At 42.6% G+C, this 24891-nt stretch overlaps 1 protein-coding gene across 1 annotated transcript in view; it reads right to left on the bottom strand.

The window, feature by feature from the left end:
- Nucleotides 1–24809, bottom strand: part of ITSN1 (intersectin 1) — a 119094-nt gene extending 94285 nt beyond the window's left edge. Inside the window, exon 1 of the mRNA XM_040666360.2 lies at nucleotides 24665–24809. The gene's annotated coding sequence lies outside the window, so the exon portion shown is untranslated. The remainder of the gene's footprint in view (nucleotides 1–24664) is intronic.
- Nucleotides 24810–24891: the final 82 nt, after the last annotated feature.

Raw genomic sequence — 24891 nt, 5'->3', positions numbered from 1 at the left:
TCCATTTCCCACACTATGCAGTAGGACAAGAAAGGCACTTAAGGCAGGCAGGCACAGGAGGAGCAGAAAGACAGACTTCATCTCAGACTTGAGAAGAAAGAGAACTTAGAGCTAAAATAAGAAATAAAAAATCGATACTCTCCAGTGAGAGAGTAATTTGTTTGCTCTTTATTGCCAATGTTACATCCATTTTCCATAACCAGAGATTTCATTATACATTTCATTTGAACCCCAAGGGGTACGTACCCAAGGGCTCTATCTCTGCAGAGATTCAACTCTGCAACTGCAGACAGCTGATTCCAGCAGCTCAGGGTTTGTTACGTATGAAAACGAAGGTTAAAAGTGATAAGGAATTGCACAGCATTCTAACGCTGAGTGACTTAGTAGTTTTTTTGGCTGATTAATGTTTGGGTTGAAGAACTCTGGGATGGAGACCAGATATTATTTATCTGAAAACCACCTGGGATATTCATTACATTATAAACTTACCGTGTATTCGTAATTATTGTAATGGAAATACAAGCATTAACATTTCAATTTGCAACACCATTCTGAAGTAGTAACAAATTGGTTTAGATCAGTATTCTTCATACCCCAATCTCTGCTGCGTGAGCTCCTTCCTCTGCCCTTCTTTGATCCCCCCAACTACCCCAACAAGAACACGTAGCGTGGTGAAACAAAAACTATGTAGGGGCCAGAAAGATGATAGCAAAACAATATGGGTAAACACACCAGTTATCTTCAGAAAAACTCTAATGAACTACCAGCATTCATACTTGTAGGGACTTACTATTTTGGCTTTGTTTGTTTGTTTGTTATTTTTAACCCTCTAACAGATTTGACTGCAGTTGACCAAGAGTTCAGAAGTTACTCAAGCAGGAAGTAGAAGAGACCATAAGGGGAACCACAACTGCACCGCTAGTAAGCACAGTCCTTAGAAAGCCAGCCTCAAACCCTTAACAACGTAAGCAAAATTATGGAAGTAATGAAATGTTAAGGCTCCATCAAATATTTTATTTTGCTCAGATATTTTATGTTTCCTTTAGAAAGAACAATGGAAAGCTCTGAGCCACTTATCTTCACCTGCCCACAGAAAGAGCTTAATGTATTATTTCTCTGGCACTACAGAGGTGAAAAGCCCACGAAGACTGGCCTGGGTTGAAAAGGACCACAATGATCATCCAGTTTCAACCCCATTGCTATGTGCAGGGTCACCAACCAGCAGACCAGGCTGCCCAGAGCCACATCCAGCCTGGCCTTGAATGGGCAAGTTTCACTAGAAAAAAAAACTGTATTTCTACTCTCCTCAAAATGCTGCATAACATTTCTATTCCGAAACAGTAGTTCACAAGATAAGTCGGGCATACAAAACATACAGTAATCCCTGAAGCAACTTATCGGTCACCTTCCTCCTCCTACAGGAAGAAAAGGGGAAAAAAAAAAAAGTACATAAAAAAAATGAAAAAGAAAACCAGATAGACCACATCCTTTTCAAGAATTCCAAGTTATGGCCAAATATCCCCAAGCAGGATGTCATGTGAGAGTATCACAGAGTAACAGCAGGTTTTGTTGCTTTCCCACGTTACATGGAAAAGTCCTTAGACTACTATTAATAAAAGGACATCAACAGTTTTATATATTATACATTATTATATAATTATAAATAAAATATATGATATATATTATGTTTCTATTTTATATAGATGTTGGAAAATAATTTGAGGCATTCACGGGGAGTCTGACTCTTGCTCTTTGGAGATCAGATCGGGAATACAGTTACCAGTTTCAGGCAACTCTTCAGAGTTTCAGCTCTTCCCAAGAATCGTCTACTATCCTAAAACACCCTCCCAGATGTCAGGAAGTTTTACAGTTTCTTGTGTTTTGCTGAGCAACAGCAGATTACCAAGGCTGAGTACAGTCACAGATGCTGTCCACATTACTGTGGCAGCGATCAAAAGGGCTGAGAAGGTCGCTTTCATAAACATAGTATCGTATCTCCTGCTAAAAAGAGTAAGCTGGCCACAAATGGAAGAAAAATCACTACAAACCCAGCAGGTAGGCAAAAGGTGTTGTAACAAAGCACTCTTTGCTCTGCTCCAAGTCAGAAAATTGCTCAGGACTCTACAAAAGAACAAACTCCTTACTTCCTAGAAACAGGAAAAATTGAGACATCCATCAACCTGATGTTGACAATTGCAGTGGATGCCCCAGAAAAACAACAAAAATTAGGTTTCTGCGTACAATAAACTTGCAAGCAATTATGGCCATTGTTTATTGCTTTGCACTGTCACTCTATCTTGTTCTGTCACTATGCTCTGAGTGGTTTTGGAAGAAAGATCTCAGCCTCTTCCAGGAGCTATGAGATTTTTGTCTCTTCTGGCTGCCTAAGGGATACACTGCCCCAAATACATTTTATTTCTTCAAGACTTCAGGTCAAAGTTCAAGAGAAATGTTATGAAGAACATTCTTGGTCAAATCAGACCTTTAAGGCTCAGAGACATCTTTATTAAAGCTCAGACAGCAGACTTCTTTGCTATCCAGATCAATAACTGGCTTGCTGTTTTCTCCAGTTTCCCTCTCACCAAAACACTACTCGGTTTTCTGGGATCGTACTTTCAGGTGTGAGTTCATTTCTTCAATTAACCTGAAATACTTACATTAATAATTCCTAATTTAACCAGTAAACAATGCGTTCAGGATATTCTTTTATTCAAGATTATTTTTTCAGAACAAGTTCACAGATTCATTCTCTGAAAATGTATTCCTTTTGTCTTCCAATGGTTGAGAAGCAATCAAGTAACCCCATACTAACATTAACATTATTCTTCTGAAGCAACCAAGAATGACAATCCCATTCCAAAGCTCAGAAAGCAATGGCAGTCAATGGGAGAAAAGACTCCTGTAGCCTGGTGAGACCCACTGAGGTCCCTGAAGTAGGAGCAGCTAGAGAAAGGGATACCATTAGGAACACTGAGCTTTGGCCAAGGGTTGGTGCGGCACTGTCTGGGGATGGCAGGGTTAATGGGATTGTCTCTGCTGCTGCTCCACAGGGAATCCTATGCAATCAGAGCACATCTGAAATGCTTGCATACCAACACACACAGCTTGAGGAACAAACAGGGCAAAACAGAAGCTTTGGTTCTTTCTCAGAACTACAATGTCATTGGCATCAGAGAGACTCGGCAGGATGAGTTCTGTAAGTGCTGTAAGGGAGGGATATAAGCAGCTCAGGAAGGACAGGCGGAACAGGTGCTGTATGTAAGGGAAAGATGAGACTGTATGGACATTGCCATTAGGAATGTTGTAGCAGAGAGTCTTTGGGTGAGGATTAAGGGAATGGATAGTAGAAAAGATGTTGTCATGGGTGTCTACTATCAACCACTCACCAAGGACAATGGCACGGATGACCTACTCTATAGGCAGCTGGGGGAAGTCTCAGCATCAATTGCCCTCAACCTTATGGGAGACTTCAATTTCCAAGACACAGGAGACTGGGGAGGTCCTGGCTCGTTTCAAGCTAGCCAGCGTTACATTCAGCTACCAAATGGGTATGAGAGAAGACCCAGGAAGCTACAGACATGTTAGTCTAAACTCTTCTTGGAAAAGTTTTGGAGCGATAAACTGGTTGAAAAGCAGAGCTCACGGGGATGTATTAAACTGAACTACATATGGCTGGCACTGTCACCAGCAGTATTTGCCAGGGCTTAATTTCAAGACCAGTCTCATTTAATGCTTTTATCACTGGTCTGGATGCAGGAGTGAAGCATACCCTTAGCAAGTTCACTTACGATACTAGAGGTGCTGCTGACTCTCTGGGGGGACAAGAGGGACAGAGTAAGGCTGGACACAGGTAAAGACTGGGAGAAAAGAAAGCCAAGAGGTGACCTCAGGGAGACCCCAGAGAGGTAGATCACGACCCATGCCTGCCAGCATTCAAAAGGAATTGGGATAATGCCCTTAACAACACACTTTAACTTTTGGTTAGCCCTCACATGGTCAGGCAGTTGGACTTGATTTGTAGCTCCCTTCTATCTGAACAACTGTTCTATTCTAACTCAAGGTAGAAGTTAATAGTGTAACTTGGAACAGAAACCTACTTCACTCTTATCATGAACCACAGGAACATATTTTGCACAAGGGAACTACAAAGAGCAGATAAACTAAATGATAAAGTTGGAAATAGAAAGTTAAATAACCCGACATCTTCCAACGTGATTACATTCAGCAACTTCATCCAGATAAGAAATGCTGCTGATGACTACATATTACCAGCTCCCAAGCACGGCATTGAAAATATTTCAGGACACTAAGGAATACATAAGCAAGCAAAAGCCTCTCCCTTAAGCAGGTCCCAATTTAATCAAATGGAATTAGCACTGGCAGGAAAGCAAGCAAAGGCTGCAGTGATAAGAGCATTCTGTTATACAGTCTAGCCAGCACTATTTGAATTGCTGTTTCTGATTATATACACATATACAGTTTTTAATCTTGACAGCATTTCATCCAATAATTCCAGTCATGAGTGAACTGTGTCTGAATTACAGTATCTTTTTTAAAAGATGGCAGACTTTCATTTAAGAAGATTTAATGTAATCTACTGTATCACTTGACTTTGAGTTCTAAAAATCTTCATGGAGAAATAAAATGAAATTTTTGGTTGATTTTCACCTTAGTATTTGCTGACTTCATCCTGAACCACCAGACCTTGTAAGGTGTGTTTGTCTTTTTTTGTTTTGTTTAGAATGGACTTTTAAGAAGTCTCTGAACGCTTCCAACTTCATTTTTAATAGCTGTCTTATTTACTTTTTATACTAAAAAGCTGCATTAACATAACTGCAGTTGAGAAGTTCTGACTCCTCCCCCTCCATAACAAGTTGCTATACTGAAAATCTGAAACGCAAGAATTATGGAGTTAGAAATACATACTATAAGATAACCTTAATAATAGCCAGGCATTTACTTCAAGAAGGATTTAGTGAGAAGGACAAGGAAATGCGTGATATCACTGCTAGATATGAAAGTATCATGTTCTCTTAGACTCTCAAAGTCTGTCTTATTTTACAAACATGAACTTGAGCAGTGATCTCAACTGCCAGCAAGTACTCATTTGTAGTTATACTGAATGCTAACAGAATCGGATAAAGAAGATTGGTTCTGCTATTTACCTTAGGCAAAATGAAACAGTGATGCTTTATTTCAGAACTGTTGATCTGGCTGTCTCCAAGGCTCAAGGATCACTAAGTAGTGGCAATGTCTTAACAGATATACTAGGAACAAAAGAGAAAAGTGGACAAAGCCTGGAGTTCAGCCTTAGCCAAAGGAAAGCAATTTCTGACAAAGTCTGTGTGTTCTTTAACACCTAAGTACACGTTTTATGTTACATACATACTAGTATACCATTCTAAGGAAAGGCTGACAGTCACATCATACTTTTGGCTAAGCCATCTTTGCCTTTTTAGCACTGCTTTTTCAGAGAGTTGAGCACAGTTGTTCTGAAAGCCCAAAGCAGCACTGGCTGACTTCTATTTCACTAGGCATTTTCCCCTTGTCAGATTTCTAACCTTTCCAATCCACATAACAAGTAACCTTGTTTCTTCCTTTACCGCCTCAGCAAAAAATAGCCCAGTTACAGAATAGTATGATAACACTTTTTTTTTTTTTGGTCTTGTAGATTAACTCTTTCCTTACTCCTATACTGAGTATCACAGCACAAATCCTTTCTCTCCTCCTGGGCCACATCCTATATTGAGGAGTACATTGCTGTATTACTTGCAAGTCAAGGAACTCATAGGTACACCAGAGGTTCACTGATAGAACACAACCCTACATGAACTCTCCCATGTTTCACCATGTTATGCCAGTGTTCCTGCCTTCTCATCCATCATTTTAATCTATCATTCCTACCTACTCCTCCTGCAGCTAAAGTCCCCCAACCTGTTTTTTTATACCCCTGCACGAGCACAAAAGCGACAAGGGGATGGAGATGGTGGAGCTGTGTTTTCTATCACAAGGTTGAAATGCAAAGGAATTACCAAGACAGTTCAAATCTGTGCTCTCCCTTTCCAAATAGGCCAACATAACTGCAGCTAACATTAGACATGCCTGGATCAAAGGACTCATCTCTCAGTTTGATGTTCTCAGGCTCTCTAGAGAAGTGGTCATGACCCCAACCTGCCAGAGTTCAAGAAGCATTTGGACAACAAAGATGTAGGGTTTGAATTTCGGGTGGTCCTGTGAGGAGCCAGGAGCTGGACTCAATGATCGATGACTTGGGATCCTTCCAACTTGGGATATTCTGTGATTCTATGAATAGGGACAGCAAAAGGAATAGGTCAGTCATCAAGTCTTTCTTGAACAGCGGCAGCTGTCTTCCATCACAAAGTTTCATTACGCATAGAACTACCTTGATGCCATGAAGCTGTGCTGTGCAAATCCCCATTATCATCTAAACATGATAGTCAAAGACACTGTAAGAAGGGGGAAAAGATTCAGATATTCTCAGCTCTTTCACTTCATATTTTCCACCTCTGCCTCGAAGCAACAGTTATTTTAGAAGCAGAGTAAGAAGGAAGTAAAATCCTGGAGTCAGCACATCTATGTTGACAGAATGCAGGAGCTGTGTGGTCCCTCCCTCTTTCCTCCCCCTAGACAAAGCCATAAGAAAAAAAGGTTTAATAGGGCAGAAGTGGGATAAAGTTGGTGATATAAGGGAAACTGCAGATGGCTCCTTTCTTTGAACTGCTCCAACATAGGCCAGTTTGTTTCCCACAAGCATCTGCTCTTTTGAACTCCTAGAGGAACGATGATCAGCAGCTGCATAAAAAGTTGTATGGCTAAAGGTATCTGCCATAGGCAAGCAGATTTTCAAAACAGTGTTTTATTAGTAGGAGTTATTCAGTGTCTATTAAGCTACAGCATCAATATTAAGTGAAATAGCCAACATCTCCCATTCATGGGCCTCCTGCTCTGTATGTCTTCCTAGCTCTGCCTTCTTAACTCTTCTGGATGATGTTATCAGAGCCAAGAGCAGACATACATTGTGTCCTTCAGACAAATACTGCTGTTATTTTTTCTTTTGGTCACACCTGATCCTGTTGTTCAGTCACAGGCTGATTGTAATGGTTCTTGACTAGCCTACTTGACTAGAGCAAACAGTTTTTGCTGTACTATAGTTATGTGGCAGGGAGACAGTACAGGGGAAAGCATAAGAAACTGCCCTGTGAACACCACAGTCAGAAAGGGAGGAGGTGGTGCTCCAGATACTGAGCTAGGATTCCTCTGCAGCCTGTGGAAATCATGACGGAACAGGTATTTCCCTGCAGCCCATGAAGAGTCCATGAGAGAGCAAGATCCATGCTGCAGCCCATGGAGGACATCACTCCAGAGCAGTTGGATACACCATGAAGGACTGTGGCCCACAGAAAGGTCGTGCCAGAGCAGGGAAAAAAGTATCAGGGAGAAGGAGCAGCAAAGAAGAGCAGTGAGGGACTGACCACAGACTCCACTGCAGAGGAGGCAAGAATAAAGGAATGAAGTTGAGCATGGGAGAAAGGGGAAATAAGTGGAGGGAAGGGTGTTTTCATTTGTCTTTGTTTTTCACTGCCAAAGTCTACTTGAATTGGTGATCATTTCCCCTCGGTCAAACCAGTAACTGCCATGGGCAAACCAACAAGCAATTTCCCTGTCCTCATCTGGACTCAAGAGCTTTTTCATCCCATTTTCTCCCCCTTTCCAGCTCAGGAGGGGAAGCGAGAGAGCAGCTGGATGGGCCTCTGGCAACCAGCCAAGGCCAACTCATCACAACGTGGTAACTTAATTTAAAGAAGCCCATATTTCATCTGCAGATGACCCTAACCCTTCAAGAAACATAAAAGGCTACATGACACAATTATAAGAAGAATGAACAGAGAAACTGGTCTGATTTATGAAAATATTTTTATATAAGTATATGTAAATACTGAATGAAAGTTAAATATTGGCTGACTGCCATTCATTAGGTAACCAACAGGCTTTTAGAAACTGGACCAAAGTGCTCTGTAAACAGTAGCAAAGTTATAAAGTCATCAATGTTACATTTGAGTCAAGTAAGCAGCGACAATTTGTGTTTACAGAAAGACTGAAGAGAACATTGTCTCTTCCCTACTTCAAGTCAAGAACCCATACAACAAACAGTATCAGCTACACCAGATACAATTCAACCACACTCCTCAGTCTCTCAAGTTGAGGATGCCCTAGAAGCAGACAGCTTCAGAAGTGCATTCGGAGAGCTATAGCTATGAAACAATACAATAGTCCCTTGTGAATAGAGAGAACATACTTGAGTCCAAAGCAGCTGACATATTACAAGGAAGCAGCTACTGAAGCTTCATTTCTCTTACAGAACAGAACATTTAGTTACCGCTTTACTTGTGATAAAACTTGGAACTCCTTTTCCAAGTGTAGGATCAACAGTTACTGGCTTTACAGGAAGCGAAACACTTCTGTAACTGATCCACTTGAAGCAATAGTACGTACTTTGATAAAGGAGGAGATGCCTTTGGGGAAGAAAAAGAATCCAAAGACCTATCTGATGTTACCTAACAATATCAGTCCAACATTTAACACAACTATGCTTTTAACAGACAATAAAAAGACAAATCAGCACTTTGAATAGTATCTTTATTATGCAAATAAAGAGCAAGACCATTCCAGCTGCGTCAACAAGACAAAGCAATTTATAGATACAAAGATGCTTTGCAAAATGAAATTCTAAATCAAAATTCTAAAGAAGGCTTATTCCAATCTATAAAACCTATTTCTATATTAAACTGACTTAAAGTGTCTCTGTAAGTGTGGTTGAATGTCACAAAAAAGGTTTAAAGGCATGCAACAAGTCTCATTACTAGAAGACAGATATGCATTCTAATGTTCCCACCAAAAGCATCTTAAGCACAACAGCTGAAGTCTGGGTCCTTGTTGGGGTAAAAGATTCTTCACATATTATGATACAAGTACAGAAACCAGCTTGCTGGATAGATTAATGGTAGTAATAAGGAGTTCCAAGGCAGCAATGAAATTATAGAAACTTAAGAGAAAAAAGAAAACTTTCCATATATTTCACTAAAGCAGAAGCGCAAGTATTGATGTAACAGACTCTTTCAAACACAGTGAAGTTAAGGTTTTCCCCGCTGCAAAGAGAAATCTCATAGGTGGAAGTAAGAGTTTTACTGGAAGAACTGAGAGGGCTCAGATTCTGTGAGAAGAAGCTGAGTGTCGCAATCACTGTCCCACATCAGCACTTTCTGAGCACCGAGCAGCCGTGGGGACAGCAGGATCACTCAAACATGGGATGGTGAAGTTCCAGGCTACAAACACACAAACTAAATCCAGAAAAAGCAGTAGACAGAAAAGACGGTACCTTTTAAAGAATGTACATGTAGCAAGCAGTTAGCAAAGAGGTGCCCATTCTCAGGATTTAAGTATTCATAGGTGACAAAATGGCTCCACTTGACAATGCAGGTGTTATAGGGAGGGGATCATACGCACGGGCATTTCTCATGCCTGATCTGGAAAGCAGGCTATGTTATGGCCTTTCTGTAAATGACCGGGGAAGTACGCATGGTTAATAGTTCTGAAAAGAGCAATTTCCCTGGACTGCAATGTTTTAATATCTCCTTGAAAACCACCATACTTGCAAGTTTTAAGAATGCTAGCTATTAATCTGTGCCCAACTACACACACAGGTACAGTCCTGCTCATACATTAGAGCATAATCCTTATTCATGGAAGCTGCCTGGTGGCAGTACTACAGACAATCTGAACTCTGGGTGTCCTCACACTTGTCCCCTCAGCAAAGGCAGATACAGAAAAATGTAAGTGAAGAGATTAGACACTTATACGAGGAGTACTAAAGGAAAGGCCAACAAACAATAAAGAGAAGCCTGATAATGGCCTGACTTGTGGCCTGATATGGCCACAAGCCGTACCAGCAGAGGTTTAGGATAGACATAAGGAAAAACTTCTCTCAGAGAGTGGTCAGGCACTGGAATGGCCTGCCCAGCGAGGTGGTGGAGTCGCCATCCCTGGTAGTGTTCAAGAGGCGTCTGGATGAACAGCTACGAGATATGGTTTAGTGGCTTCTGGTAGCAAAAGTAATGGGAGGACAGTTGGACTAGATGATCTTGTAGGTCCTTTCCAACCTTGTGATTCTATGATTCTATAAAAGCAGGAAGGGTATGATGCTACAGAAGACTTCATGGCTCACCCAGCTTGAAGTTAAAACAATTACTCCCATTCCTTCAACAAACTCCCAAACGTCTTGCTCTGCATCTTACTCTGTTCTTAAAAAGATTAACTTTTCCAAGTTTCATATTCCTGAGATCATTCAACTATACTCAGATGATCTTATTGCCTAGTGATGACAATACGGTGATAAGATAGCACTTTGTTTCACAATCTAGTTTGCCTAGATACTAGAAAGTAACACCACCACCAAAAAAACTCAAGTAGTCAACAGGCCTGTAAGACCTCTTCTTTTTTCCACCTTCCCTCCCAATGTAAGCCTTGAAAAAGGGACACAGTTGTTGAACTGGAAAAACAACCAGTTTCCTTGCTGGTTTCAAACTGGACAGAAGACACCAGGAACGACCCATATACAGGTATGTCTCTGAAACCAGAAAGATATGCCTAGTCCTTAGACCTAACCTCAAGACAGCTCTTCGTTTCTATGCCGATAACAACTTCAGCATAGAGAATGCAGCCAAAGCATGTGTATATATTTGTAGTAAGATTGAAAACATTCAACTGCATGTAACAGAAGGACTGCTATACATCTACTAAACTAATCTGAGTAGTTTGCATAAGTTGCTCTGTGTCCAGCCCAGTGAACACTGTATGCGTGGCAGGCATATGTCATATCTAATTCAGTTATCACTTCTCAAAAACAGAAAGCAATACTCTAAGATTTCTTCCAATAAACACATTGAGTAAGCAATGTTACTTTTTCCAAGGTTCCCCACTTCTTGGTCACTTAATCAGGCACTTAATATTAATACAGCAATAAAATAATCTCGCTAGGTATAGGAAATGCTTGGAAAAAGGGGAACCTCTTTTTATTGTAATAAGAGCCCACTTCATTTGGCCAACAGGATCGCATTTGCGGGTCATTAATCCGGCACACACACACACACAGAGGAAGATGCACTAGAAATCTATGGTTTCAGATTATCAACTACATTTACTTACTACTGCAGCCACAAGTGTTAACATACCTTCATGTGAGAATAGTAGATACAAAAAGTTTCTACTATTTATGGTACAGGAGGAATCTTGGCAAACTCATAGCTCATGCTTGCAGTAGCAGATTAAAACCTAACAGCCAAAATGACTACTGTCACCATTCATTCGACTTACTTCACCAGGAACCTACTGCAACTTTTAAGGCGATCTCACTCTGAACATGACTAAATTTCTCAATTTGGTACGTTAAAAACAAGGGCAAGTTTACCTTGAAAACCAAGTCTTGTGACTCCAACAGGAGATACCATGAAGGCCACGCTCTGCAGCGGAGACATCATACAAAAAGGTTTGTGGACAGCTGTGAAGGAAGCTTGAGAAAGCAGAGGCCAGCATTGCAGAGACAGTACATTCAGCACCAGCTTTTCAACACACGCTGGCTAGCTTCTGTACAGCACAGCATAGTCTAAATGCTGGCAAGCAACAAGATGTCAAAAATAAACTTTGGACTCTAAAAATACATTTCTGATTATTTACCTTCTGAGTTAGGACACGAATATGAAATCTGAGTTTATACTGAAGCTTCCATGCCTTCTCCAATCATTGCAGCTAATAAGTCACCTTCTAAATCGGCAAGCAAGATTTTCCTCTGAACCATCTGTGTAGGCTAAAGACATTTAACATTAAAATGAAGTTGACATCAGAACAATGAACACATGCCTAATCAACAACTTGAGTGCTATTGAACCAGAGGAGGCGCTAAATACAGCAAATAGGATAATACAGCATTTTCTATTAGACACATTCCATTCCCAAGTTGCGAACAGACCTAACAGGTCCCATTAAGCAGCAAATTAAGAGAAGTGTGGGACAGAGTAAGAATAAGATTGTTAAATCAATTTCCTCTGGAAACTCAGTGGTAATTAATTTTCCTAAAGCTCCAGTGCTATTGTGTGTCACTTTTAAGGCACCAAGACACACAGGTTTCCAGAGCAGCAATAACATAAATCTCCTACCAAATCAACTTTCTCACATAAATGAGCAATAAGGTACCCAGAGAAATAAAACTACAAGAACATGCCTCAGCTTTTATCTGCTTAAGTACAGTTGCTGACAGATTCAGAACCCAAGCACTCAAAGTACTCCTTGAAATGTACAGCTGTTTTAGCACAACTTTTAAGCAGGAAACACCAAATTATGCAAGAAAAAAATTCCAGGAAAAAATGCCAATTCATGTGCTCTAGGAAGAAAAAAATGCAGGAGCAAGTAATCCTCAAAGCCTCTCAGCAAGCACTGCCAAGAGATGCACTGACATTCTAGACTGAATAGACCATTTATACTCCTGTTTTTCTTTTTAATCCTCCAGTTAACAATGTCCAAGCCAACTGTCCTGAGCTACAGGAGTTCACACATACAGCAAGAATTCACGTTCTTACTTTAAAAACCTGCTGAAAAATCTCACTAATTATTTGGCTGCCACTTTGATTCTCTGTTCTTAAATGCTAAAAACATGACAACAAAAGAGAAAAACATAACTGTCTGCCATATGCATTTCTCTATCTACATTGGATGAGGTGCTCAGGAACATGATTTAGCGGAGGGTTGTTAGAGTTAGGGTAGTATGGTCAGGTTGTGGTTGGACTTGATGATCTTTAAGGTCTTTTCCAACCTGAGCTATTCTATGATTCTATTTATAATCATTAGTTGCACAGCTGAGAACTGGACTGCTTGAGGAGCATTCCAACAACAAAACCAGCACCTTCAAGATACCAACAAAAGAGAAAGAATTTTGCAGTAGGCCCAGCAGGAAAAAAAAAAAAGCATCTTCCAACCCTGCTGTCATCCCTTTAGCCTTTTGAATAGCTCCTGGTGGTTTGGCAGCCAAAAATAAGGCCTTAATAGAGTCCTCAAGAAATGTGACTGCCAGCAGCCAGTACACTGTCAAATCATGCAGTGTTAATGTCCTCAGAGAACTGGAAGTACCAAGAGGAACAATCAAGTTGAGATGGACACAAGGAAACTGAGTCATGGTGAAAGCATAGGGCATTATCAAGAAGATGCAATACCTCAAGACAATGTATATTATTTGTTTGGAAATATCAGGAAGAAGCCTACCATCTAACAAGTGGCACATCACAACTACAGACAGAAGAGGTATGTGGTGGGAAACATCAGACCTCACAGAGAAACCAGCAGGTTTTCTGTTGTACTTACCTGTTCTCTTATTACAGCCTATTCTGAAGCTCGCATAGTTTTCATGGGTCTTTCTGGAAAATTCATTTCATTACTGACTATTAAGAAAGCTATCAGATGGCTTCTAAACTGCTTAGAATATTAGGACATAACGAGATATATCTGCCGGAATACATAACCAAACAGGCATTACAACACACACAGCTTACACCAGTCACAAGATAATACACACAGACAAACTTGACAACTGCCTATACTTCAGGTTGTTTGTTGTTACTTTTTTCCCAAAAAGTAAAAAAGCTTTGATTACATATCAAACCTTCAATATTTCTCTTTTCTAGAAGACTGCACAGACCCATAATGGAAACTGAGTTCAACTTCATTTCTGAGATACTTATCTCTAGGTTGGCGTATCAACTGAATAGACACATAGAGATGCAAGAAAGAAAATGAGCCATAACACTAAAATGCTACAGCCTGGCCAAAAATATGAGTAATCAGATACGCAGTGCCAAAGGTCACAGCGTCCACCGGCGGTGCTGCTCATGCAAGCCATTGAAAAACAGTAATAAAGCAGCCCCACAAAAAGGCACTAAGCCAGCATCACCCCAAGAGAGAAAGAACTCAACACATTTCTTTAGTTATCTTGCCAATAACCTCCCCACTGTATCCAACCCACTAAACATTAAAATCTGGAAGAAATATAGTGATTCTATAGCAACCAGCTGCTGAGATATTTTTCAAAGAGAATGAACTGAACACAACTGCCAAATACTTTCCCAACAAATTTAGTCCATTCCTAGTGGGATAGCAGGAAAGTATGTTCATTGCCATGATTCAAGATACAGTGTAAATCTGAGATCATTACAAAACCGGGGCAATATAAACCAATTCAGACATTCAGGAATAGGTAAGTATACAAATTGGAGGTATGCAAATTGCCATTACTAGAGGGACAGACATCACTCTGTAGGCCTCTCCCTTCAGAGTAGCACTTCTGAGAGATGTTTTTTTTTTTTTTGCACTGGTTATTCCCATCACCAGCATAGAATCATAGAATCGCTAAGGTTGGAAAAGACCCACAGGATCACCCAGTCCAACCATTCACCCATCACCAATGGTTCTCGCTAAACCATGTCCCTCAACACAACATCCAGACGCTCTTTGAACACCACCAGACTCGGTGACTCCACCACCTCTCTGGGCAGCTCATTCCAGTGCCTGACCACCCTTTCAGAGAAGTAGTATTTCCTAACGTCCAGCCTGAACCTTCCCTGGCGCAGCTTGAAGCCATTCCCTCTAGTCCTAAGCAGGCCAACTTCACAGATACATTCATGCCCCTGTAAGAGTCTATTCAGGAGTCTTCTGGAAATATAAGAGTACACACAGCCATGTGAACATGTCAGGTCCCCAGTGGCAGTGGCACGTCTACATCGCTTGGGTTCTGCAGTCTTCCAGAGAAAGCAGTTATTTGGTAGTCTCTGTTTTCAGATGCAACCATTCCTACTGCATGTCTCCTCATGTACACAAAAAGGTCCAGTCTCCCTGTGTGCCTACAAGCAAATCAACTAATACTTTTTTCTCAGTGAAATGAGATTCAGAGAACGTTAGAATCCAAAACAGCGGTTTCCCTTAACTCTTCTATAGAAGAAACTTCTAGGTAACATTCAAAAATAACTAAATTAAAATGAAGCCTAATACTAGGTTTATATACATAGTCCCAAGAATGCATCTCCAGAACTCATCTTTCAGAAGTCTACACCTCAAAAGAAAGGTAGAAGTCACCAAACTACACAGCTTCTCTCTTTAATCACAATAAGGCTTTGTTCCTATTTACATTTTCACAGAATCAAGTCTTCGATCATTAATGAGAGACAACGCAAGTTAATACAAGATGGACTTACCATATCGTACAGTCATAGAATCATAGAACAGCCTGGGTTGAAAAGGACCACAATGATCATTCAATTTCAACCCCCCTGCTATGTGCAGGGTCGCCAACCACCAGACCAGGCTGCCCAGAGCCACATCCAGCCTGGCCTTGAATGCCTCCAGGGATGGGGCATCCACAGCCTCCTTGGTCAGCCTGTTAATTATGTTCACCTTCTTCCATTATCTAGCACAAAGATAACAGCTGAACTCAACAGGTAGATGTTTAAAACATCATAGTTAAGACAGAGTTCCATTTTTCCTTTTCATCTCTGTTTCTTGCAGTGTAGTCTTGTTAACCAAGCGCTTCATCTCTTTTCCCCAGCTGTAGAGCACAGCTCAACTAAGTACTTTGGGGACCTCACCTTCAGAGAGATCCCTGGGCATCGTCCCAGAAGCCAAGTGCTGCTTCTTTTACATGGCCCAGCACAGAACCAGAAACTGCTCTTACTGACATCTTAAAGTTTATAACCTCACTAAGCTTAGAAACCTGTACACAGCACTACTGGTAGCCTTCACCCCCTCCTCCCTTTCCTAAAGCTGGGAAAGGATAATAATGCACAATAATAAACCTCTGCACAAAGAGAAATTTCACAAGGCTTTTGGTATACAGCTTTCCTAAGTTTCATTTCTGCATACAAAGTTGTGCTGTGTCAGCATTCTGTATTCATGATGCTGACATTTTTTAATTTTGGTTTTGGGGTGAGGGGGAGGGGGGGGGAGTTACTTTTGTTTTTCAAATAAGGTAATTAAACTTCTGTCACTTCTCAAGCAGAACACCACATTTTGATGTTGAAGATAGACATTAAAGAGATTCAGCATGAAGATTTTAAACTGGGACAGGGGAGGTTTGGGTTAGATACTGGGAGGGAGTTTTTCCACACAGAGGGTGGTGACGCAGTGGAACAGGTTGCCCAAGGAGGCTGTGGATGCCCCATCCCTGGAGGCATTCAAGGCCAGGCTGGATGTGGCTCTGGGCAGCCTGGTCTGCTGGTTGGTGACCCTGCACATAGCAGGGGGTTGAAATTCAATGATCACTGTGGTCCTTTCCAACCTAGGCCATTCTATGATTCTATTAAGATATTTCACGTACACATTCAGGAAAGATATTTTAATGTAGCAGGATCCCTGTCCCATTCAGCCTGCACTCTGCTTTTCCTAACAAATCCCTGATGGTTTAATTAAGAACTGGATCAAGGTAATCCAGGAAATGCAGGAACCTGGCACTGCCCTAACAAATTCAAGAAACTCTAGGAATTAAGCAGTTTCAGCAGGGATTCCCATCTTCCCTGGTTCTGTGGTATAGCTCTTTTCTGCTCAAAGCACATACAGCAAGGAGAAAATGCAAAAAAGAATGCAAAGTGATCTCTGAAGCTTCATGCAACTTCTGATCACAGGAACATTATCATCTATCAGAACCACTTCCAATTAGGAAGGGGGAAGAATCCTCTCTATTACACAGAAGTACTTGAAACTCTCTGAATAATAATAAAAAAAAAAGGAACACAATAGGCAGAAGGTTTATTATTCAGCTATCAATGAAGCCTACCAAGCACCCAGAAACAACTACCAGCTGAAAAGACTACAGTCTTTCAGCCTGCTGAAATTTCAGCTAGGATGTCATCCCTGGAACACATTCAAATTCCTCAAGCCAGCAACTAGCAAGAGCCAAAAACACCAAAAGGTCAAAGCTCCATTTCTCCTAGCCTCGCCTCCTAGCTAGTGATGAGACCAGTAAGGAAAATAAATAAAAATAACATTAAAAATTCTACGTATTCCTCCTCTTCTTAGCCTTACGGTTCTCCTTCCTCAGCAGGAACTCAGAAGGCTGTATCACAACACAGTAGCAGAGTAGAACTAGCCCAGACTCAACCACCTGCCCATGAAATCTGGAGTTCTAATATTGAAGCATTCTTTGCTTACTTTCAGCAGAAACTGTAAGAAGCAACAACAGAAGCCAATGGAAGTGTCTAAATACCCGGAGACACTACATCGCATCAAAAGTAGCCTTTGCCGTACAAAGGCTGCATTCAAACTAAGATGCTGTAAAAGCAGGTGATGTTCACATGAAACAGCTGCTGGCAAGCTTCTTCCTTGGTGCTTTAAAGAAAGATTTCATCCAATATTTTCTATCTGCCCCATTTTTCTCCCACAGAACACTTAGCTCTGCTCTGGGGGCATTAAGATGAGCTGACACTAAGACAGCCAGACTCACACATGCAAGAATACTGTGCTGATTTTATTAACCCACTCTTACTTCTTTTCCTCCTTATTCACACGCATCAAACACCACCACCAGGCTCTGGACTACAGGATTCCACTATAAATTTAGCTTTATTAATGAATGGCGTTTAAAACCTATCACTAATTAGTCCACAATTTTCACCAAGATCTTTCTTATAGCATGATCCAAATCTCAAGTAGAACAAAGAGATGGAAATAACATTGCTAGATTTCTTAGAACAAGAATTGAAGGGGTACCTAAGTATCAAGTTCTACATAAAGTTCACAGAATACATCAGGTAAGTTCCAAAAGAGTCAGTGGGTTGTTTTTCCTCCTTTTGTTTCTTTGGAGTGAGAGAGAGAGTTGGTTGTTTCAATTTAGAAGACAGCTACACTTAAGAACAAGTCTGGGCTGTTACATAAGTAATCACGTTCTTGTTTATAAACTCTGGAATAGAAGCCATTGAACTTGCTGAGTTCAAATCACCCAACTAGTTAATACCGATCATCAAGCGTTTAAGAAGCCAGGCAATAGCATTTGCCCACATCCTCAAGAGGATGTTTCTTTTCCCCTTCTCCCTCCAAAAAGCCTCACACATCAAAATTGACCTGCATCATCTACAGACAATGCAAGTGCTACGCAATCCCATCAGATTTAAGTGCTGAGTTTAAATGGTGCCACCAAACATTCTTGGGTCTTTCTTAAGGAATCAGTCCGTTCCCACATCTGATACCTTAAATTCAGCACTGAGTCCAGAGGATTCCATATTTCTGTTTCCCAAGAGTGGATTCCAGTTGCCACGCACAGTTCATCCATCTATTCTGATTGTGCAAAAAAAGGGTGGCTAATTAATCTAAAAAGCATGGAACGGTTAAAGAGAAAACATTGCACAAGCTTTAATGCCATTCAGATTATTCCAGTAAGAACATAATGAAACGTAGCCTGAGCTAGGACACTTGTTATGAGCAAGGCTGATACAACGATTATGAAAGCGTAACAGCGGTAGGAGTCCACAACTTTGGTTTCACATCGACTAAAGAGCTCTCCTTTCAAAGTCCAACATCACCCTCTTTGTACCACACCACCACTGCATGAAGGGATTCCAGCCAGGAGTCGACACTTAGAACTACCAACGGCACCAAAGTCGCTGACTTCTCCCCGCAGGCAATCAAAGCTCACCCGTAGTGCCAGCATTACGCCACACAAACAAGGAAATGGCATTTGTCATCTTCCCCTGCCCACATCATCATACGGATTGCCAACACTCCCTGAAGCAATATCATTTCATTGGATCCTTACACCACCAGTGAAAACTGCGCTGGATTTCAAATGAGCTCTTTTCCACCTAAATGATACTGTTTATTCTCTTCAGTTGACAAAGGACTCATTACAACATACAATCACCCCTTTTATCTACACAAACCACTCGAGGAAAATAATTACAATTTAGCCAGTAGTGTTTTTTCAGAATTTGCTCTTTGCAAACCTTCACCCAGACTTACAGCATCATTTAAACTCCCATTTAATTTTCCCAAGCGCAAGAATGCTCCTGAAAGTCCAGCAAATCTTGAAAGCTGCCAACAGATAACTGTATTAAAAGGAAAAAGTGAAGTTAAAAGAAATTCAGGAATGCACTACAAGTGGTCTTAAGAGTCCACTGTCCTGCAGAGCGGCGTGACAGAGACCTAAAACAGGGGCCAATGCCGCTAGTTGACCCTACTTAAACCTCTCCTACAAAGCAAAAGCAGGTAGCTGAGCTTCCACCTAACCCTCCTCTCTGTTAGCTCTGGAATCCCCACAGAACCGCATATAGCTGAAGGCCATGTGCCTGCGTGAGGAGCTCTTCACAGGTGCATCTGTATTTGGTGACGTTCTCGTCAGCTCTCAGCTCTGCACGGCTACAAGCACGTGTTCATACAGAACAGCTTGCAGGATCAGGGATTAGCCATGTGAAGCTGATGTCTAAACAGTGTAATATAACTGGAACGAGGTAATTGAACAGATCTGCTCAGCCTTTATCTTCTTTCACTGCAGGACTGGCAGAAAAGCGAACACTGAAATTTTGACAGATCCCACCATAAAAACTTAAACATACTAAACGTTGCCCCTTACAACCAGATTTACAGGGCAACCCATATGGTGTTGTGCTTGTGAATTACAAACTGTCACATATAAAGCTACAATAAATTCCATGAAACATGTATTTTTACAGTTATGGCAATTTTTTTTTTCATTTTAATAAAGGAGGGGTGACTGGAAAACACAAATTTAGCTACATCGTACCTTTAGAGTTTTCAGATCAGTTGTACACATGAAAACATAATCCACAACACAAGGTGTAATATACTATGAAAACAGCCATCTTTGATAAGAATCACAGAATCCTTAGGCTTGGAAGGGACATCTGAAGCCCATCTAGTCCAGCTCCCCTGCAACGAACAGGGACACCACAGCTACATCAGGTTGCCCAGGGCCTGATCCAGCCTCACCTTGAAAGTCTCCAGGGACGGGGCATCAACCACAGCACTGGGCAACCTCTGCCAGTGCCTCGCCACCCTCACTGTAAAAGACCTTTTCCTTATATCCAGCCTAAACCTCCTTTCTTTGAGTTTGAAGCCATTTCCCCTTGTTCTGTCATCACAGACCCTGCTAAAGACTCTGTTCCCTCCTTTCCTGTAGCTCCCCTTTCAATACTGAAAGGCTGCTATCAGATCACCTCAGAGCTTTCCATTCTCCAGGCTGAACAGCCCCAGCTCTCTCAGCCTGTCAAGCATCTGAATGTCTCTTCATAAACTCAATTTGATCTTTTAAAGCTACATATGAAGCTGAATTTGTGCAAAACTTGTTCAGCCCAATGGGTACCCAAGATTCTCCTGTTCTATAGACACATGACTGAATTAGCCTCCTGGTAGTCAATACTGAACTTCTCCTTTACAGTTCAACCGGTAAGGCAAAAGAAAACAAGACTGTTGAAGTGCACTAATAACATATCTATGAATGGAACATTCCTATGAAGCAAGTTAAACTGTATCTCACAATATAAACAATGCAAAGAAAACTCCTGTCCAATCATTTACAGCAAATTAGCGATCTGTAAGTCTACATCCTTTCCATGCAGATTGGGTGCAATCAAAATACAAAAGAAAATCCAGACTCCTGAGCCAACAGACTTCCAATGACATCATTTTCATAGTATTTCTAGGGCCTGATTCAGCTACACTATCAGTACTGAGAAACATCAGGGAACATAGAATCATAGAATGGCCCGGGTTGAAAGGGACCATAATGATCATTGAGTTTCATCCCCCTGCTATGTGCAGGGTCGCCAACCACCAGACCAGGCTGCCCAGAGCCACATCCAGACTGGCCTTGAATGCCTCCAGGGATGGGGCATCCACAGCCTCCTTGGGCAACCTGTTCCACTGCGTCACCGCCTTCTGGGTGAAAAACTTCCTCCTAATATCTAACCCAAACCATACCATGAAGCCAATGATTTTCAAGGATAGCCACAACCTAAAAACTTATTCCTGAAAATCTATAGTATCTGCTGAAACTGTGCTCACCACACATATCCTGTGGGCACATACAGCCACGACAATGGGGGGGAGATTGAGAAATATTGAGAAAGAAATGCACCGTAGGGATTTAGGTTTTGGGCAATTAATAGTATTATTGTTTAAAAAGTGCTTGGACTTTTAACACATGCACAACTGCTGTAGGAAGTTGCTTTAGAGGAAAAAAAGAAGGTGACCTCTGAAATGATAGCATTTATCTTATGAACAGCACTTCAAATTGGAAACTGCAAAATCCGACGCGTGCAATTTTAGTATATTTCATAAGAAAAACAATACACTGACTGTGTACACCATTTCATTTAATTGTTCTGCACTAGAATGCATCTTTGGCATCAGAAATAAAAGGAAAAATAGAAGAAACACATTTTTTTCTGGTGAACTGGTAGGATACCTCTCTTCGCCCCTCCCCAAACACAAGCATTTTTATGGGCGGCTATCTTCTACGCTGGTCAAACTGTTGTACTGATACTCCAAAATAGGTTGACGGATTCCAGTTTCAATTGCAAGAAAGCCTTTAAGATGAGTACTTGGAAAACTAATCTCTCCCACACAACCGGTGCCTGCTCTGCCAAGAACGCGACCACCTCTACCTCCTGCACACCTCCAGCCCTGCAGACAAACCTCATTGTAGACAGGAGGATCAGCTCTGCACCTACATGCACATCCCCAAACTACTGCTTCTTTGTTGCTTTTGTATGAAGGATTGGGAAACAGAGTTAGGAATTTTAATTGCCAATCGCAATATATCAGGACATACCTACAGCAACAATATCATACAGAAATAATCAGTGGTATCTGCTATGCTATTTTTTAATATCAGAAAGAGTGCTTTGTAAGGCAGGGCAGCTACTTCTGGCACACACCATACTGCAATTCTGGCACCTCACAGGCAAGTTTTATGCATACAAATAGTGTATCATTAGACCTCAGACTAGACCAAAGTTCTAATTGTCTATTATACCAGCCAATTTCATGCTATGCAAGTAAAAACAAAACCAACTCTGGGCGTAGGGGCCATTTCAAGTTCAGCAGCTGCATTAAGTACAATAGCAACAAGCATTCAACGTTCCTAGCCAACTACTGGGGCAGAAGCTATTTGGGCTTTATATTAATGGTAAAAATAAGTTCTCGTCTCTTTGGTTCCACGCAGATTAATTTCTGAGACATCCCTGCCTGCAATGCATACCACAAACAAGTCCTCCCGCTTCAGATTTATTCTACTGCCCGTATTACTAAAGGCGGCATAAACACGTGTTTAATGCTGGTAACTCTCCATTCTGATCTTCTTCCCTCTCCTCAAACCATTGCTGACGCTTTCATTTAATTTCTTTGTTTTCCACCCTATTCTACAAACAGAAATTCTTATTTATCCCGGCGTTATCCTACCAAAAAACTAAAATTACAGTCTACGGTTACAGCATAAAGGTAGATCAGAAAAGGCTATTTGGCATCACCGTTCACAATGATTTCCTTGCTAGACTCGCATTCTTTCCTGAATCCAAATCTAACCTAATTGCGTGATTAGAGGTATTAACGAAGGAGTATGCAGATTTCCCACCAGCTAACCACAGCAGCAACAGACGGAAAGGCACTGCGGGTCACTGGTTTATTTTGAGATACCAGCTCTTGCTTTACTGTACCTTAATAGTCATTCCACTGACCAGGGATACAAAGGAAAATGAAAGAAAAAAAAACACAACTCCTTTGAAATCCAACTTATCTTACTGTCTCCGGTTCCAGATATTACAGTGGGAACACCAGAACTGAAAGAAGGAGCGAGTGCAAAGAGCAACCCGCTTGGCTCAGATGAAGTCTGAGCCTAACACACTGGAGAAACTGTTCAGAAACAGTTCGTCTGTACGAAACATGACCCCTGTAAGGCTGCCAAAACCAGTGAGGGCATACAAGTGCTAATCACGCGAGCTCAAATGCTCCGAGCTGGTTGCCTAAAGGTGGATGACCGCCTAGCCTAGATGTAAAGTTAATGAAAAGAAGGCAACTGTTGTCCTTACCAACAGGCAACCAGCACATCTTACCCCCACCACAGGCAAGCACACCCCTGGCTGCTGCAGCTGGGAGCCTGAATACAGCTGATGTGAGACTCCTCTTTCAATGCCATACCCTCCTAATGGGGGCTTGGGAGAAGCAGCGTGCGCACTTCACAACGGAAAGAACTCAGCAATCAAAACCCACTGCTGGGCTAGGAACTATGCTATATAAAAACACCATCGAGTTATATGCATTGAGGGAGGATACAGGTGCCTAGAAAGACAGGGCAGAGGAAGAAAAGATTAGGACCGAGTGTGCAGTAACACTACACAACCCAACGCTCTCCAGAGTCATCAATATGGACACCAAGAGTTTATGTGATTGACGAGGTATATCTGGAGGTTTCCTTGAAATATTTCTTTGTTAAAATACTTAACTATCACCTTAAGCATATACTGCCATACAAGGTATGAACAAGCAGAGCGCCTTACAGCTAGCGCAGGATCATACAACATCCTGAGTTGGAAGGGACCCATAAGGACCACTGAATCAAAGTCCGGGCTCCACACAGCACCACCCAAAATCAAATCCTATCTCTGAAAGCACTGCCCAAACACTCCTCGAACTCCTGCGCTGGGGGCTGTGCCCACAGCCCTCTACCTTCGGTGAAGAACCTTCTCCTGACATCCAATGGAAGGAAGAAAGGCACGGGAAAGCAGGCTAAGGAGTTTCCCTGCCCTAAGGAAGTACCACGCCGTCACATCTGGGACGCCACTTCTTTTAACGGGAAAAAAAAAGTATTCATTCAACAACACTCTCTTACTCTCATCTCTAGAACCGGTTTCCCTGTCGCAACAGCCGCACCTCACGGGAAAGCAGAGTTCAGAACGCCGCTTTCTAAGAGCCAAACCATCGTTCCTTCCCAAATAACGGAGCGGCCGAATCAGAACAAAAGGAAAACCTGTCTGTAAAGTTACCGACGGCAACGAGAAACGGAGGGACCGAATCCCGACCGCGCAGCGCCGTCCTCCTCCCGCGGTCCCGCCGGCAGCGCCGCGTCTCCCTCGGTGCGTGGCCTCGCCGAGCCCCGCTCCGTGTGCGCGGAGGGACGCTGCCCCCGACGCCCCCCCGGAGGCGCGATGGCTGCCGTGTGACCGAGCGGCGCACGCCAAACCGGCACCGCATCGCCCCGCTTCCCCCCCCCCCCGCCCAGGCACCGCCGCAGCGGAGAGAACAAATGCAAAAAAAAAAAAAAAAAAAAAAAAAAAAAAGGAAAAAAAGGGAAAAAAGGGAAAAAAAGAAAAGGAGAGAGAGAGAGAGAGAGAAAGGCCAGCCCGAGGCCGGCGGGCAGCGGCCGCTCGGGGGGCTCCACGCACCGCGCGGGGAGCACGGAGGGCGAAGGGGGCAGCGAGGCGCGCGTCAGCCCGGCCGCAGCGGGCGGAGGCACTGCGGGGCCGGGGGCGCCGCTGCCCCCACCGCGAGGGCGAGCGCGCCGGCGGCCGGCGGCCCGAAGCGAGGCGGTCCCCCCCTCGGCCCGTACCTCATATCTGCGCGGGCCGCCGGGCCCCGCTCACACCCATGGCGACGGCGGGGGGGATGGAGGAGCCGGAGCGGCGCCCGCCACCGCCTCCGCCAGGCGCACCATCCCCTCCCGCTGCCTCCTCAGCCGCCGTCTGGCGGGCGGCGAGGGGAGGAGCCCACACCGCGCTCGCCCTCGCAGCCGCCGTAGTGACGCTCGGCCGCGGCCCGCCGCCCGCCCGCCCGGCC

The sequence above is a fragment of the Gallus gallus genome, chromosome 1, assembly GCF_016699485.2.
Source record: "Gallus gallus isolate bGalGal1 chromosome 1, bGalGal1.mat.broiler.GRCg7b, whole genome shotgun sequence".
NCBI classification, from domain to species: Eukaryota; Metazoa; Chordata; class Aves; order Galliformes; family Phasianidae; genus Gallus; species Gallus gallus.
This window is presented reverse-complemented; position numbering and strand designations above follow the sequence as displayed.